This window comes from Lissotriton helveticus, chromosome 3_1 (genome assembly GCF_964261635.1).
Source record: "Lissotriton helveticus chromosome 3_1, aLisHel1.1, whole genome shotgun sequence".
Taxonomy (NCBI): domain Eukaryota; kingdom Metazoa; phylum Chordata; class Amphibia; order Caudata; family Salamandridae; genus Lissotriton; species Lissotriton helveticus.
In genome coordinates, this window is record NC_136061.1 from 2,097,639,315 (window position 1) to 2,097,657,314 (window position 18,000).

The 18,000-nt window shown below is 51.9% G+C and overlaps 1 protein-coding gene across 3 annotated transcripts in view; it reads right to left on the minus strand.

The window, feature by feature from the left end:
* The window catches only part of RCCD1 (RCC1 domain containing 1), a 136,358-nt gene that overhangs the window by 22,440 nt on the left and 95,918 nt on the right, over positions 1 to 18,000 (minus strand). The window lies entirely within an intron of this gene.

Genomic DNA, 18,000 nt, shown 5'->3' on the forward strand with positions numbered 1-18,000 from the left:
CGACCAGATCTCTGAGGTCGGAATCCCTGCACTTGGCTGCTGTCCCTCGGGTAAAGAAAACGCGCCTTGGCGGCCGCTCTTTTGGATTGCTGGCATCTCAGCTATGGAACTCTTTGCCACTGGCCCTGCGGGGAGCCACTAGCTTGCTGGCTTTTAGGAAAGGCCTTAAAACGTGGCTGTTTACTCAGTAGCCGGTCTCTTTCGAATCCTTGGATCACTTCTCTTTTAGTCTTTTTTTTTTGGTGTTATGTTATTATGTTGCAGCTTTTTCTTTCTCCAATAAAAGCGCCGGGACACTCTTTTTGAGTAGCCGTGCGCTATAAAAATGATTAATTAACATAACATAACATAACATAACATAACTTGCTACTAGCTGCCTTCCAACTAGCTGTCTTCCAACTTTGTGCACAATGCTACATTTCATACTTCAAAAATAAAAATTGATGGACGGAATGCTGAACAATGTCAAACACTCACCCCCAGTACAGAGATCTGGGCCTGATTCCATTGATTTTTTGCTCATCACGCCACCCCGGTTTGGACCCAGCCATATGCAAATCAATGTTGACCATGCTCCCTATGGGAACAGACCAGCCTGAACTGCCAACAAGCATCCTAGGACTGGGTTCGGGGTATCACCCCTCATCAGTCAGGATAGATTGAATCCAGTGGCATAGAGAGCAGGAGACCCACATCTGGGCATACCCGTCCCACTTTAAAAAAAAAAATTCTTTTATTGACTTTTGGAATAATAATTTCAACAAAAGTACAGTGCAGCTTGAGGTTTGAGTATGATACAGTGTCAATTGATAGGTAAAAAGTAATAAACAGGCAAAGGTCTACAAAGCTGTCAAGTATAACAACAATCCTGATTGACATGGTGGAGGAAATAACATGTGTACAAACAATATGATGTTGACGTCTGCCCAGTGGACCTGGGTGTTCCCCTGTTCGTCCCGGTGGCCAGAGGAGTATGTTGCTGTGGTGGCGGAGTGCCGCCAACATTCTGCGTGGACAGAAAATAATCATGTAATGGCTGCCGTATGCAAGGGGCCAAGCAGCCCGTGGCCGTAGTGACACATACGTTTCGCTGTCCGTGTTGCAATAGGCCATGCTGCGTCGCCATGTCTTCAGTGTGGGCGCGTTTCTGCTGCCCCCTGGGCTACTTCTCTTTTGGCAATAAGGAGCGCAATGGCTACAAACCAGCACATGGATTTGGGGAGGTCATGTATGTACCCCATGAGTGCCAGCATGGGTATAGGTGCAAGCTCCATCCCTATCATACGGGAGGTTTCCCCAAAGGTTACCCTCCGATAACCTGCTTTTTTGTCACATGTCTATGTGATATGTGTGAAGTCTACTTCCGGAGAGCTGCATCTAGGATAAGAGTGTGGCCGGGATGGGTCAATACGGTGTAATGTGTTTGGCGACATGTAGGCCCACCATAGGAATTTAAAAAGCCGCAGCTTATGCCGGTGGTTGAGGGAGAATGCGTATTTGCGTGCAACAGCGACTCCACTGTGTGTCAGAGATGGGATGGCCCAGGTCTCGCTACTATGCCGCCTGCACCCCAGCGCCCCGACAGGCAGCATTGTCACAGCAGCCCTATATAGTCTGGACATGAGGTGAGTCCCACTTGTGTCTTTGATGATGCATGTCAGCAGGGGGAAATCGGGAGGTTCAAGTGGGTAACTAAAAATAGTGGCCCTCAAAAACCTCTGCAGCACGAAGTGATCCATGACTGTGGCCACACAGAAACGAGGATCTTCAGTGCATGAGTAGATATGGCCACTAGGGAATAGGTCTCCGAATGTGTCCAAGTGGAATTTTGCCAATGTGCGTTTTACCAACGTCTCCTGCAGAATGGGCATTCAGCCGTTGCCCACCAATGGCAGCGCAACGGAGTACAGGAGGCGGGAACCAGTTATTTTAAGTAACCGGTGCCAGCCCCAGCTTGTTGTGGAGAGTGCCTGGATATCTTGTGGGTCCCGCAGGAACCCAGGAGGTAATAATGTATTAAGGGAAGCTGGGAGCACCAGATCGGCCTCCGGCCTGAAATAGGGAATCCTGGCATCAGCATGATACCAGTGCCGGGCAAAGCTAGCCTTTGCTACCAAGTAGTAAATGCGGAAATGTGGTTCCCGAACCCTCCTCTCTCGTATGGCAACATTAGGGTGTCCCAGCTGACCCGTGGTTGTTAACCTCCCCACACCAGCCGAATCAGATGTGTCCGTAGAGTTGTACAATGGAATGGGAATATTTTGAAATAAGTACAAAAATGCAGGAGGATCACCATTTTAACTAAGGCAATTCTACCCGCCATAGTCAAGGGCAGAGTCAACCAGCGCTCGTTGTTGCGTCCAAATCGCTCCACCACCGGGCCGTAATTGAGCGGTAGAATGCAGACCGCATCTCTATGTATGTGGATACCAAGGTACTTAACGGAGTCCTCGCACCAAACCAGTGGGTACTGCGGCGTACCGCCACAGGGCGCAGCGATCAACGGAAAGACCTCTGATTTTTCCCAGTTAATGCAGAGGCCCGACAGGGTGCCATACCTGGTTATTTCATGGATTAGTGGCAAAAGGTTGTCGTCCGGGTGCCGCACTATTGGTATAAACTGCAGGCCCCGTTAGCTGTGTTTCTCCTGCAGATGTCGCACCAGGGGATCCAGTGCCAAGACAAACAGCAGGGAGGAGAGTGGGCACCCCTGCCGCGTTCCCCGTGAGAGGTGAAATGCAGAAGTTATGGTGTCATTGAGGCGGATGTGCGCCGTGGCAGTTGAATACAATAGCTTGGCAACAGCTAGGAACTGCTCCCGCACCCCAAGGCGACCCAGAATGGTGTACAAAAAAGGCCACTCAAGAGAGTCAAATGCCTTTCCCGCGTCAAGCAGAACGGCCTCCGGCAGAACTGAGGGTGATATTCTGTGCAGTGTAGCAAATAATGCGCGGAGGTTAAGGGTGGTTGACTTATGGGGAATAAATCCCGACTGGGCGGGGGAGATCATCTGATCAACTATCAGGGCAAGCCGCATGTACCAGTCCTACTTTAGCTTATAAATGAGGTGTTCAAAAATTGCCATAACATACATGTTATCCAACCAGTTCTGAAAAATGGATACTAGGATCGATTTCCAAAGTCGCGTAACCACCAATTTAGCCACCCCCAGGGCAGTGGAAAGCCATCTATTAAAATTTTGTGTCACCTAAGGGAGGTCAGAAGTATCATGCAAGAGCACTATCTGGGCAGACAATGGCCCAGCTACCCAAAGGTGTTCTCTTATATGATCCCAAACCTGTGACCAGAAGGCCTTCAGTCATTCACATTCCCATAAAATATGCACTAAGTCCAAAAGGTCACACCTCCAACAGCATGAGTCTACACTAAGATGGACATTGTGTAACCGTTCTGGAGACCAGTGCCATCGGTGAAGGATCTTAAAAAAACTAAACTTATGGTGCTCTTCCAGTAATAGTTTATTATAATCTGTCAGTAGAGAACCCTAGTCATCATCCAGGAATTGTGTGTTAAGACAAGATTCTCACCAAGCTCTCAGTGTAGGGGGTGTAGGGCATGAAAAACAGAGAACCAACAGTGTGACATACAATCCTGACATAGTCCTCCCAAATTTATCCAGGTATGGATATATAGAGTAATGGGTGATCTGGGGAGGTCAGTATACGTCTTTCCCAGGACATGCGCTAGGGCATGAGACAACAGATTGCTTCTCTATAATTGGGAGGGTGGGATCGCGAATTACCGTCTCAAGTCAGAGAACGATTTGATAAAGCCACTAGAGGTAAGTCCTCAATGTGGTGAATACCATAATTAATCCAGATGGGCCAATTATTTTCCTCCCCATGAAATGTTATGGCCGCAATCCGCCACAATGGGGCTTTTGCGTGGATGCGACTTGGGACTTACAACAGCCTATGGGCCCAATGCCATGCATATTGGGAGGCGTGTATGATTGGTTTCACGAGGGGAGAAATTTGAGGTCTTGAAGTGAAATAAACAGCCAGATCTCTAGAAGATTGCAAGGTATGGCGCTCTAACTTCACACATAATGTAGTGATCCTGGATATGGGTAACCCATACACAGAGGGGGCCAACTGCTGTGCCAACTGATAACCCTCCATGTGAGGAAGACGTAAGCCACTCTTCTCTGATATGGAGTAGAGCTTTGCAACTTTTAATCTGAGTCTTTCCGAACCCCAAATGAAATGGGAGATGGAGCGATGGCTGCCCGGCAGATAGGAAAGGTCTTTCTGAACCCCAAATGCAATGGGAGATGGAGCGCTGAATGCTTTGCAGATAGGAGACTGACATAACCAGCTTTAACATACCAAAAATGTAATTAAATTTGGGGAGGACATTCATCTTAATTACCTGTACCCTACCCCACATTGACAGTTTCAGGGCTGACCAACTCTATGCCTCTGTGTAACGACATAATCCAGCATTAACCTTACAATGACAATAACATAGGTGGCTTAGGCGGGACGCCAGGAGAATCCAAGGCAATGAAAGAGAAAAAACACTATATTTACTGTGTCGTCTCACATTTTCATGACATATTATAGTTACTGACAGTTGTATAAACCCATCGATATTTGCACAGAATTGAATCGCTTGTGAAAAACGAAATAACAACAGCATAAAAGGAAATAAAAGATAACTAAAGGTCGAGCTCTATGCATTGGCACAGGCCAAAGTGTACATGTTGGTGAATTGCATCAATGGGTGTCACGTATATAACTAGATAGGTATTATAGTCTGTCCGGTGGGGAATGAGCTGGTGGGAGGGCAGGTGGGGAGGTGGCGCCACTGAAGGAGGAGGAGAGAGAAGAGGGGGAAGGGAGAAGGGTGGAGTCCTCGTGCCTCCAACAGGCAGGAGTTTGTATGTGAGTGGTCGCTGTTCCCATGCAACTGGGGGAGCTAAAGGCCAGGTGCCTATACCAGGGATGATTAAGGGATTAAAGGAGGGGGACGTGCCATGGCCAGCTTGGCCTCGACCAGTGTCAGGTAGTCCTGCCATTGTATGGAGTTGGGTCACGGAGGCGCTATCGCACGCGCAGCATCTGCTAGTTGATTTGTGTGTTCCGACATCAGTGCCCTTCGAAGATCAAGTAGCCACTTGTGTATGTTGGGACCCATTTGTGCCTTCCATGACATGGCTATTCTATGCGTGGCGAGGCCCAGGGCTAGATCAAGAAACTTATTCAGACCCTTACTGGAAGCGCTACATTTCGTGATACCCAATAAGAAATGGATAGGCTGTGCTTTCACTGGGGCATCAGCTGCCTTTGTGAGTATAGTGGCCACATTAGCCCAGTATGTTTGAATACTTGTGCAGGTCCAAACCATATGTGTAAATGTGGCCCCCGGGTCACAGCATCTAGGACACTCATCAACAGTCATCGGGTACATACGTGCCAGCCTATGAGATGTGAGATACGTATGATGCAAGTAATTGAATTGGGTGTACTTTAACCTGGCGTTGGTCTATATAGTTTTTGGGTGGCTGATGCATTGCACCCATTGTTTGTCAGTGATATCGGAGGCGAGCTCGGTGTCCCAGTACGTGCGTAGTGTTGTCAATGCGGGCGTATCATCCAGGCTAAAAGAGGTGTCAATGGCAGTTACGGCACGACTGCCTCGTCCATGTGTCAGCAGTATTTGCAGAAGGTGCGATGTGGGGTGTTCGGTGCAATCATTATCTCAAGTTTGTAGAAAGTGTCGCGTAAGCAATGCATGCAACATGAATGAACCCTGCGGTACTTCATAAGTGTCCACTAACTCCTCGAATGTTTGTAATTGCGAGTCTGCACAATATCTCGCCATGAATTCAGTCCCTTTTCCCTCCAAGGCCTGAGCTCCATACGTCCGTGACATATGAACGTGCACGGCAGTACATCTAGTGGCTGGTCAGGGGCATATGGGGTAGCCCGGCCCTTGGGTAGCACATATCTGGACCAGCTACGCTTGGCCGCCGTCATTAGAACGTTGCCTTGATGTTTTTGGGTCAAGGTAGTGGTGCCCGACAACCACTCCAATAATGTCGGGTGGTCCCAGGATATGGCTGCTATGGCAAATTCAGTAAGGTTACTCTTTGCTAACCATCTCATTGGCCATTGCAGCTGTGCTGCGGCGTAGTAGCGCTCATCATTTGGGGCACCTAGACCGCTATCCGACAGTGGTAGATATAACTTATGGAGGGCCTCCCACATTAAGGAGACTAATAAGGACTGCAAATCCTTAAAGATTCTCTGTGGCAGACGGTAGGGGATTGTATAGAAGAAATACAGTAGACGCGGAAGGACCAGCATCTTGGAGATAGCCACTCGCCCTATGGGGCACAGAGGGAGGCTCAGCCAAAATGGAAGTGTTGATCGGGCTCTGGTTACGGCATGCCCCAGGTTGCCGTCAATAGTGTCTATCCCTAAATGATAAACCCGGACCCCAAAATATTTAACAGTGTCAAACGCCCACTTCAGCGGCGTGTTCGCTGCAGCTTGTGTCTGAATCGGTGATATGGGCGTCATTGAGAACAACACCGATTTAGACCAATTGACCTGCAGCACCAGAGACCAGTGCATGCTCGTTTAAGAGATCCACGAACTGTTGCAGTACCTCAGCACTGCCGCACAGGTAAATTAATGTGTCATCTGCATACAGCGACACTATATGCCAGCGATGATCCACATGCAGCCTCCCTTCTGAGACCCGTTGTCGTGGCCTACATGCCAGTGGCTCCATGGCCAAGGCAAAAAGTATCGGCGACAAAGGGCAGCCCTGGCGCATGCCCCGTGTGATCTTAAAAAGTGGGGTGAATATACGACCTGTCTTCACCCTGGCCTGTGGTTTGTGGTATAGCAGCCGTAACCAACGCAAGAAATTGGGGCCCATGCCGAACCCGGATAACACTGCCAACAGATAACTCCAGCTCAGTGTGTCAAACGCCTTTTCGATGTCCAGGGATGCTATCCAGGACGTCCACGCCTCCCCCCTTGCCCACTCCATTAGTGTGAATAGTCTACGCAAGTTCAGGCCAGTATTTCTCCCTGGTATAAAACCATTCTGGTCCTCATGGACCAGTAGTGGAACAGCCGTGACCAACCTATTAGCCAGTAATTTCCCGAGAATCTTGTAGTTGATGTTCAACATTGACAAAGGGCGATACAAGGCCCTTTGAAGAGGGTCTCGGCCCGGCTTTGGTAGTACCACTAGCGTCGCCTCTCTCAGAGTGAGCGAGAGTTCACCTTTCTCGATGGCTTCGGTGTATATGCTGGCTAACCTAGGTGTTAGCTGTTCAGAGTAGATGGAATAAAACTCCGATGCCCAGCCGCCTGTTCCCGGCCTCTTGCCAGTCGCCAGCTGTCTAATTGCCTATGCAATCTCATCCATTGTAATTGGTTCTTCCAAGGAGTCATAGTGATCTGGCGTGATTTGTGGGAGCTGAATCCCTGCAAGGAAATTCCGTATGGATGCGGGGTCTTGGACTACGGGGGACGCGTATAGCGCTGCATAGTATTCGTAGAAGGACTGATTGATGGCATCTTGTGTGTTCACTAGCTTCCCAGCGGAGGTATGTATGGCGGTAATGGGGGGATGGGATGGGATGTGTCAGTCCGCAGCAGCCACACAAGGAACTTGTCAGCTTTATCTCCCTCCTTATACCTGCGCGGCAAGTACGTTTTAGCGCGTAAAGGTCATTGGTTGAGACCTTATACTTTAAGGAAGCCTAGGCCAGAGAAGGACCCACCCAGGGCTCAGTAGGAATGAGCTGTTCGCATCTCTGTATTTCCAGTTCATGCGTCTGGAGCGCATCTGTCAGCGACCTTCGGGCGCCATGTGTAGTTTGATGGCATGTCCCTGAAGGACAGCCTTAAAGGTGTCCCACTCCGCCCCTACAGACAAGGCAGTACCAGCATTCGTCAAGAGGTCGAGGCGATGGAACGCGAAAGGATAGTGCAATAAGATGAATCAGCCAGTGGGGTGCACGGTAATCGCCAGGTCGAGATCCCAGGTCATCTCATACCACAGGATAAGCATAATTGGAGCGGGCTGTGGTCGAAACCGCTCGTAGTAGATAATCTGTCTGCAGTATGTTGTGTAGGGCGTCGTCCGAGCAGTATATAGTGTCTATCCGAGTGTATAGGTTGTGTAATGCAGAGTAATGTGAATAGATGCATGCCAAAGGATGCTTGCTACGCCATGTGTCGTGTACCTGCATGTGAGATACCCACTCATTCATGTGATGCACCAGTTTAATGGACTGTGCCTCTGGAAGGGGGGGCAGGAACGGTCCAAGATAAGGTCTTTCACCCTGTTAAAATCTCCACCCCAGTAAACGGGGGCCGTGGTGTCCGTGAGCAAGGACGGAGTGAGTGACTGCAGGAATGAGGAATGGCCTTTATTCGCGGCGTATACAGACACCAATGCCAGCAGAGATCCATTCAGTAGGCCCTTCATAGTGACAAAATGGCCTTGTGTGTCTACTCTAGAGTGCGTGACCTGTAGCGGGGTACCTAGTGCCACCCAGATTAGCGCGCCCCTGGCATATCCCGAATACATGGTGCCCAGAATCTTGCCCCTCCAGCGCTTACAAAGTGATGTAAGTATGTTTCTTGGCACACCCCGCTAATCCCCTCACGTTCCAGGTCAACAAAACAATCTCCAGCCACCATTTATTGGGTTGCAAAGGGGTTGTCCGATACTGGACCTGTTTCAGACATACAATCCCCCTCCCGTCCCACCCCGCCGACCCCGCACCCTGCCCCCGTGCACAGTACCAGAAGTATATGAACACAGTCCTTGCATCATGTAAACAAATAGGAAGATCGACATCATACAAAAGATTCCCCAACACTCCACACTAGGCCGGTTTGCCAACGGGCAACTGGCCATATGCACTAAAATTCAATTCAAATAAGCTAAGTAACATAAAACAAAAAGGTAGAGCTCCATATTGTGGCCTTCCAATTGTTTGTGGAGACCCACGATGTGTACGTTGTTCCGGCGTGAGCGCCCTTCCTGGTCCTCCACTCGTGCTCTCAGATAGTCCACTTTTTGCTAAAGGGACTACAGGTGGGTGGCCGTCGCGGTCACTGTGGGGCGCAAAGGGGCCAGCGTAGATTCAGACTCCTCTACTCTGCTCTGCTCTTCAATTTCTTGCGATCTTCCCTGAGGAACCCAAGTCTATACTCAGTCAGTCGATCTTCGGGTTTTGATATCGAGAATAACAGCTAACTGTTCGTCGAACCTGTGTGACTGGTCGTTGTGATCACCTTGCGTTCGGAGGTACCGGTTCTGTCTTCGGGGGCTGCGCCTGGGGCTTCTCCGCTCTGGGTTTACCCACTGTGGTGCTGCCAGCGGGCAGGGGGAGCAGGTGTAGGGTTCCGGCAGCAGTGAAAGGTTTCGGGGTGAGAGTTTATGCTGCCAGTTCGTGGGCCTGCAACCTTGTGTCTAGAGCCGGCAGGCCTCAGGTGGGCTCACCGAGAGCGGCGGACCACAGCTGAGTCGTGGGAGGGCGCGGGGGAATGTGGGCATAGTGTCACTATGGATGAGGTTGTGGGTGGGCACCTGGTCTGCCCAGTGAGTGGGACAGAATACGTCTCCGATTTGCAGGCACCCCGCAATGCCGGGGAGTCGTCAGTGGGTCTTCCCTTCCGGTTAGGATTGGCGACAGGTGTGGAGCCACGAGGACCTATACGTTGATAGGAGGACAGTTCTGTACCTGCCCCAATTCTGTAGCCTTCCCACGGTGGTCGGGGGGGTCAGAGCGTGTACTGGATGAGCAGCACTCCAGCACCTCCACTGCCCCCAATAAAATATGGGCAAGTGGTCCACCTCTAAGGAGGGTGTGGGCCGGGATGAGCGCGAGCACCTAGCAGCCTATTACTGCGGGCCATCTTGGCCACCTACCAGGCCCCTTTAATAAATACCCTGAGATATTTCAAATGGGATTGAAGCCATTTAAATGGCAGACTACATACAAAGGTGCTTGTTGTAGTGGGCGTTGAGGGCAGGGCTTCACATTTCAACCAATTTATCTCATAGCCCGAAAACTGGGAAAAAGAATCTGGTTGAGGAAACCAAGAGTACATACCCCTGGTTAGTGTCAGGAAATCATGTCTTATGCCCATTCATTCCATTCTCTGAGAGACATAACCCAAATCGACACAATCAAAAACCTTTTCGGCATCCAGTGAGAGGAGAACCTTCTCTTATAGCTCTTCCATCACCTCCTACACAATATGTGATAGGCTTTGTTCCTGGACATTCACTTACGCACTCTAACTGGGAAGAATCAACATGAGTTGTGATAACCTTACTTGGATGTATGTCCAAAACCTTTGCCAAAATCTTAACGTTCACGTTTATCAATAAACTCAGGCAAAAGCGTGGCCATTCCAGAGGATCCTTACCTGGTTTCGGAAGTACAGAAATTCGAACCCTAAGAAATTCTGCAGAGAGGTGGTCATCAACTAGGGCTTCATAATAAACGGAGACCAAAATAGGAATAGTCGGAGCTCTTGTGGCCTTATAAAATTCAACAGGAAGGCTGTCCTCCCGAGGTTCCTTCCCCAGAGGTCACAGCATTGATTGCTGATGCGATTTCCTCTGCCGTTATCGCACTTTCCAGATGCGCAGATTGTGTAGGGGATAGCCTTGGTATTTTAAGGTAAATTTAAAAAAAAAGGAAGATTCAGTATCTGATGTTGGATGTGTTTCAGCTGTGTAAAGGCGTTCATAATATTTCTGAAACTCTGCCACTATTGCAGTTTGGTGGGTAATGAGATGAGACTCTGAGTCTCGAATGGCAGGAATCATTTGGGACAAAGCTTGTTGGCAGAGCTGATAAGCCAAAAGCTTACATACTTTCTCAACCTTTTCGTAGTGTCTTTGTCATATACGGAAGAGACATTTCTGCCCCATGTAGTATAGTGTGCATTCAGTTGATATTAGCCAGTAAAAACTCCCAGAGAAGGGATGATTTTGGAGAAGAGTCAGGAAACAGGGATATGACCAATGCTTTAAGTTCTCGCCTATATTCTGTAAGCCTCCGTTTGATCATTGCTGAGTCCCTCATCAGCATGCCACAAAGAACAGTCTTTCCCGCCCCCTCCCCCAGTGTCTGTGGCGAGGTCACTGAGCCCTTATTGTATTGCAAATACCTTTCTACGTATTCTGTGAGGTGACGTTTTGCCTCATGGTCTTTATAATGGGAGGCATTTAGGCACCAAGGTCCTCGAGGGGTGTATGCAATGCCAAGTCTATGTGTAGATCTATAAGGTCATGATCTGAGATCCCACAAGGAATAATGTTCGTGTCTACCAAGTGTTGGTCGCCAAGGGGGTGCTAAGGAAGTAGTTAGTACGAGTATGAATGATGTGGGAGCAAGAAGTAAAAGTATAAATGCTGCTTTAGGGATTCAGAAGTCTCCAAGGGTCCCAAAGAGCATGATCTTGCATTATATTGTGCATTAGATTGTGTAAAGCACAATGGTCCCCATCATGGTATATGTCTGGCCTACCTGTTATGTCCTGAAAACTGTCAAGAGCTACATTCCAGTCTCCTCCAATGATGATTCTAGAGGTGCAAAATGATGTCAGTAACCTAATGATTTGAGAAAGAAACCCAGACTTAGAAGGTCTGTGGAGCGTACAATGAGCCCACGAGAACTGTTGTTCCCTGTATAGATAGCTTGGCAAACACATAGCTGCCATCTGTATTTGATCAAGTTTGGAGAATTCTATATGAAATGTGCTTATTAAGAAGTATGGCAACGCCTCATTTCTGAAGTGGACCACCTGTGTCATTACGACCCTGTGATGTTGGAGAGATACTAGAATGAAGGAACCGGCCCACCCTTTCTGAACATAACGCACAAGTTACTTACCTTCAGTAACGATATATCTGTAAGAAACAGTAGTTAGTATTAGATTCCTACCTTAGAATATCCCCAGGCGTCAGACTGGATCCGGAAACTTTTTGCGTAGCAGTACCCTTGCGCGTCGGTAGGCGTCGTCTGCGGCTCCACGTCCATCGTCGGCGTCGTTGGCGCCGGGATGACGGCGCCGGAGTACTTAGACGCCGCCCTCGCGCGCCGACGTCAGTTCTTATACATAGATTTTCCGCGCCAGAAAACGCAGAGCCATGATAAAACCAACACTGGTGCCATAAAAACTAGGGCCCTGAAAGGGGATGACCTTAACCCTAGATATCGGTTCGCAGAACGGGGAGGATGGGTGGGGCGGTAAGGAATCTAATACTAACTACTGTTTCATGCAGATATATCGTTACCGAAGGTAAGTAACTTGTGCATCTGAAATATTAGATTCCTTACCTTAGAATAGATACCTCAGCAATACCAACCCCGGTGGTGGGTCTGCGAACCAATGATCACACCAGAAAGTCCTGGAGAACAGATCGGCCGAAAAAGCCATCTCTCCGGACTTGGCTGTCCAGGCAGTAGTATCTAGCGAACGTGTGCAGCGAGGTCCACGTAGCTGCCTGACAGATGTCCTGCAAGGGGACTCCCCGGCCCACAGCAGTAGTAGCCACCGTGGCCCGTGTGGAATGGGCACAAAGCCCCAGAGGAGGCTCCTTTTGAGCCAAAGAGTAACAAGCCTTGATGCACAAGACGACCCATTGAGAAATGGTTTGTTTGTGCACCGCCCGTCCCTTCTTAGCACCCACGTATCCAAAAAAGAGTTGGTCATCCACCCGGAACTGGCGTGTGCGATCCAAATAGAATGAGAGCGCACGTTTTGGGTCCAGACGGTGGAGCCTCTCTTCCTCTTTCGAGGGATGCGGAGGCGGAAAGAAGGTGGGCAAAGTGATGGACTGCCCGATGTGGAAGGCTGTGACTACCTTGGGCAGGAAAGAGGGTCGCATCCGCAACACAACTTTGTCCGGATGGACTGAAAGGAAAGGAGGCTGAGAAGAAAGAGCCTGGAGCTCACTCACTCTGCTGGCAGAGGTGATGGCAACCAGGAAGGCGGTCTTCAGAGTAAGGAGACGAAGAGAACAGTTATGAAGTGGCTCAAAGGGAGCGCACATCAGAAAAGTGAGAACAAGGATCAAGTCCCACTGAGGTATCACAAAAGGAACTGGAGGAAACATATGAGTGATGCCCTTCAAAAACCTATTTACAACCGGGGACTTGAACAAAGAGGGCTGATCAGGTAGCCTTAAGAAGGCAGAAATGGCCGAGAGGTAGCCCTTCAGAGTGCGCAGAGCCCTGCTGGGCAAGAGAAAGAAGAAAGAGGAGAACCTCTGAAAGAGGGGCAGAAAGGGGATCCACAATTTTTGCTGTGCACCATGCCACAAATTTGTTCCACCTGCAGGCGTATACTGATTTTGTGGAGGGACGCCTGGCTGCCAGAATGACATTACAGACTTCAGGAGGCAAGTCAAATGGCCTCAACTGCCGCCGCTCAATCTCCATGCATGTAAGTGGAGACTGGACAGGTTCGGGTGGAGAACCGTCCCCTGCTGCTGCGACAGAAGGCCATCCTGAAGGGGCAGACGAATCGGGGGATCGACAGACATGCTGAGTAGCTCGGGATACCAGAACCTGCGTGCCCAGTCCGGAGCCACAAGGACGACTTCGGCCCGGTCGCGCCTGATCTTCTTCAGCACTCTGGGCAGAAGTGGTATAGGCGGAAAGGCGTACAACAGACCGCAACTCCACTCGGGACGAAAAGCGTCTCCGAGCGAGTGCTGCCTTGGAAAGTCCAACGCACAGAACTGATGACATTGTGCGTACTCTTCTGTGGCGAACAGATCTAACCAAGGCTCTTCCCACTGCTGAAAGAGGCCTTGCGCCACGTCCGAGTTCAGACGCCATTCGTGATCCATCATGCACCGACGGCTGAGTTTGTCGGCCTGGCGTTCAGGGAACCTGCCAGGTGTTGAGCCACCAGGGTCAAGCCCTGATGTTCCAGCCACTGCCAGAGGCGCAGAGCCTCCTGGCATAGGGTCCATGACCCCACCCCACCCTGTTTGTTGCAGTAACACATGGCGGTGGTGTTGTCCGTGAACACCTGCACCACACTCCCCGGGAGAGAGGGGAGGAATGCCTTCAGTGCAAGTCGGATCGCCCGCAGCTCCATAAGGTTGATATGGAGCTGGGACTACGCCGGAGACCAGAGGCCTCTGATCTCCGCCTCTACCATGTGGCCTCCCCAGCCCTAGAGGGACGCGTCCGTCACAACTACGTGCTCCGGTTGGGGTAGGGAGAGGGATCTGCCGCTGACCCAATTGCGGTCCGTGAGCCACCACTGCAACTGTCTTGCAGTTCGCTCCGAGATCAAGACATGGTCGGACAAGTTGCCCTGATGCTGGGCCCACTGAAACTTCAGGTCCCACTGCAGAGCCCGCATCCGCCACCTGGCGTGATGCACCAGAAGGATGCAGGAGGCTATCAGCCCCAGAGCCTGAATATCCCAAACCCGCTGTTCGGGAGGATAAACCCGAAACTGCACCGAGTCTAGAACCGCTCCGATGAAGAGGAGCTTCAGAGAGGGACACAGGTGCGACTTCGGCACATTGATGGAGAACCCCAGCAGGCGCAGGAGGTCGGCCATAGTCTGGAGGTGGCTGACGACTGTCTGGGGCGAGCCCGCCTTCAACATCCAGTCATCGAGGTAGGGGAAGACTGAAACCCCTAACCTGCGCAGATGAGCTGCGACCACCGCCATCACTTTTGTGAACACCCGTGGGGCGCTGGTAAGGCCGAAGGGGAGCACGGTAAACTGAATGTGCTCGTGGCCTACCGTGAACCGCAGGTAGCGCCGGGGGGCCGGTAGGACGGGGATGTGGAAATAAGCGTCCTGCAAGTCCAACGCAACCATCCAGCTCCTGGGTCCAGGGCAGCTAAGACCTGAGCCAGTGTCAGCATCTTGACCCCTCCCTCCCAGAGGAAGCCGTTGACGTTCCGCAGGTCCAAGTTAGGGCGTAGGCCCCCTTTGCCCTTCCTGGGAACCAGAAAGTAGTGGGAGTAACAACCACACCCTACTTCTGGCCCAGGAACGCGCTCGATGGCCCCCTTGGCCAAGAGGGCCGTAACTTCCTCTCGCAGAATATTCAAGTGATCCCCCGACACACGGTGGTACTGGGGTGGCATGGATGGAGGGGTCGCCTCGAAAGGGAGGGAGTAGCCCCTTTAGACGATTTGCAGCACCCACCTGTCTGATGTGATGTCGCGCCAGTGGAGGAGGTGATGGCAAACCCTGCCCCCCACTGGCGTGTCGTGGGCCTGAAAGCTCGGACTAGGAAGGCTTTGAAGCGGATGCTGCGGGGGTGGATGTGGACTGGCCGTGCCGTTGTCCCCGGGCACCGCCACGGCGGTTACCACGTCCGCCACCGCGCTGGATGTTAGTCTGTGGCCCGTGGCTGGCAGGACGTGTGGGGGCGCCCTTCCTTGGCCACGAAAGGGGCGAAAGGCAGCAGATTGCTGGCGCGGGGCCGACAGGCCCAAGAACTTGGCCGTAGCCCTGGAGTCCTTAAATCGCTAAATCGCACTGGCTGGCTTGTCGCCAAAGAGGCGACAGCCATCAAACGGCATGTCCATAAGGGTGTTTTGGACATCAGCCGAACAGTTTGCGGACCTCAGCCAGGCGTGGCGACGAATCGCCACCACCGTTGCCATCGCTCTACCCAGCGAGTCCGTGGTATCCAGTCCACATCTGATGGAGTATCGTGCCGCATCTTGACCCTCCGCTAGGGCTTGGGCGAGTTTAGTCCGGGCCCCCTCTGGACATTGTGGTAGCACGTCCGCGACCTTGTCCCACAGAGAGTGGGTATAACGGCCCAAGAGGCACGCGGTGTTAACTGACCGCAACCCCAAACTCAGTGAGGAGAACATCTTTTTGCCATATTGTTCGTACCTCTTGGATTCCCGACCGGGGTTGCTGTCAGGAATGCGGTCTGGGAGTTAGAGGCCTGTATGACCAGGCCCCCGGGAGTGTGGTGGGTGGACAAGAAGCAAGGGTCACCCGGAGTCGGGCAGTGGCGTCTGGCCACGTTCCTATCTACAGGAGGACCTGTAGCGGGCCTGGACCAGGTGCCCAGAAGAACGTCAGACAAGGCCTCATTAAACGGCAACAGAGGCTCCGAAGAGCTTGCTTGCAGTTTAAGGACCTCAGTGAGGAGGTTAGTCCTCACGGCCGCGACGGGGAGTTCAAGGGATAAGGCCTTGGCCGCCTGCGTCAACACCACACTATAGGCTGCCCCCTCCTCCGTAGCCACGGTAGGAGGGGATACAAAACCAGTGTCTGGCGAAGTGTTCAGACCACTGGCGTCCCTTAGCTCACCTGCCCAGTCCTGATAAGACTGGCACTCACGTGCCAGAGGGTCCTCAGACCCCTCCCAATCCGCCTCGCCACCCATCTCCTGGTACTCAGGGTCAAATGATGGGGCCGGATCATAGAATAAAAAATCTCCCATCAGCGTTGAATGCGGCATCGAGCGACGCCGCTCCGGCATCGGAACCGGACCGAGGGGGGGACTGGACGGCGTCGACCGTGGTCGGCGCCAGGGGCGACACCCTAGGAGCTGGCGCCGGCGAGGTGGTAAGGTTGACTGGCGACGACCCGGATCCGGCGGAGCCCTACGGTGTCGGGACCGAAGTCGCCGACGGCGCCGGGGCCGAAGCACCTGACGGCGCCGGGGCCGAAGCACCTGACGGCGCCGGGGCCGAAGCACCCGGCCCGCTTGGGCTCCCAGTCGAGGCCGCTGGGCCCAAAGGCGCCACGGACCCGACGGAGGACTGAGCGACCTCATGGCCGTGAGGAAGGCGTCGATCTCCTCCGGCGTCGCGTTCTGCCCAGGGACCGGCGGGTATGTAGCAGGCCGCGACGCCTGCGGCTCCAATGGAGCCGTGTTGGCGGAGTCACCCGAACCCCCGGCCACGTCGCGCGAGTGTCGGGGGAGTCGGAAGAGCGATGTCGCCTCTTCGACTTCTTGTGCCTCTTACCTGAGGACTTGGAGCTCGAGGAGTGGTGTCGATCCTCCGAGCCGTGATGACTCCGGTGCCACGACCAGTCCCTCGACCTCCTTCCGGACCGGTACCTTGAACGGCGCGGGGCCAACTGCCGGAGCTCGAGGCGCTTGCGGGACCGCTCCTGCCTAGCCTTCGACGTCAAGGCCCGGCACGACTTGTCATCGTGGTCGGGCCCCAGGCAATGAAGGCACCGGCGATGGGGGTCGGTAACCGACAACATTTGGTTGCAGTCGACGCAGGGTTTAAACCCGGGCCTCCCTACCGGCACCGTCGGAGTCGTTCAAAAAGATCAAAAAGTTTAGTCCAAAAATGACTAAGGGTACCACTGTTCCCGGATCGGCGCTTGCTGGCACGGAAAAAATAGGAACTGACGTCAGCGCGCGAGGGCGGCGTCTAAGTACTCCGGCGACGTCATCCCGGCGCCGACGACGACGGACGCAGAGCCGCAGACGATGCCTACCGACGCCCAAGGGTACTGCTACGCAAAAAGTTTCCGTATCCAGTCTGGCGCCTGGGGATATTCTAAGGTAAGGAATCTAATACTAACCTGTTTCTTTCAGATTTGTCTCACTCTGTTGGAGACAGGTAGGTTTCTAGAAGGAGGGCGATCTCAGGTTTTTGATGACCTACAAACGGTCATTTGATCAAATGTGTCAAACTGTGCACGTTTAGAGAAACTACCTTCAATGACCTTTGCTGCAATGAACTTGCATCATGACCCTATCGCACATAATACTCCCCTGGTACGCCCCCTGCCAGGGGAGTATTATGTGCGATAGGGTCATGATGCAAGTTCCGGAAGGTAAGATCGACTGGCAAATAGGGAATTGGAAGTGAGGATAAGGGGGTGAGTGTTTTATATTGTACAGCATTCTGTCTATCATTAGTTCTTTTTACATTTCATATTTCAGCATCAACTCTTGATCTTTCCTTTCTCTCCAATAAATTGGAGGCACCTAGTCTTTTTTTAATGTAATACATTC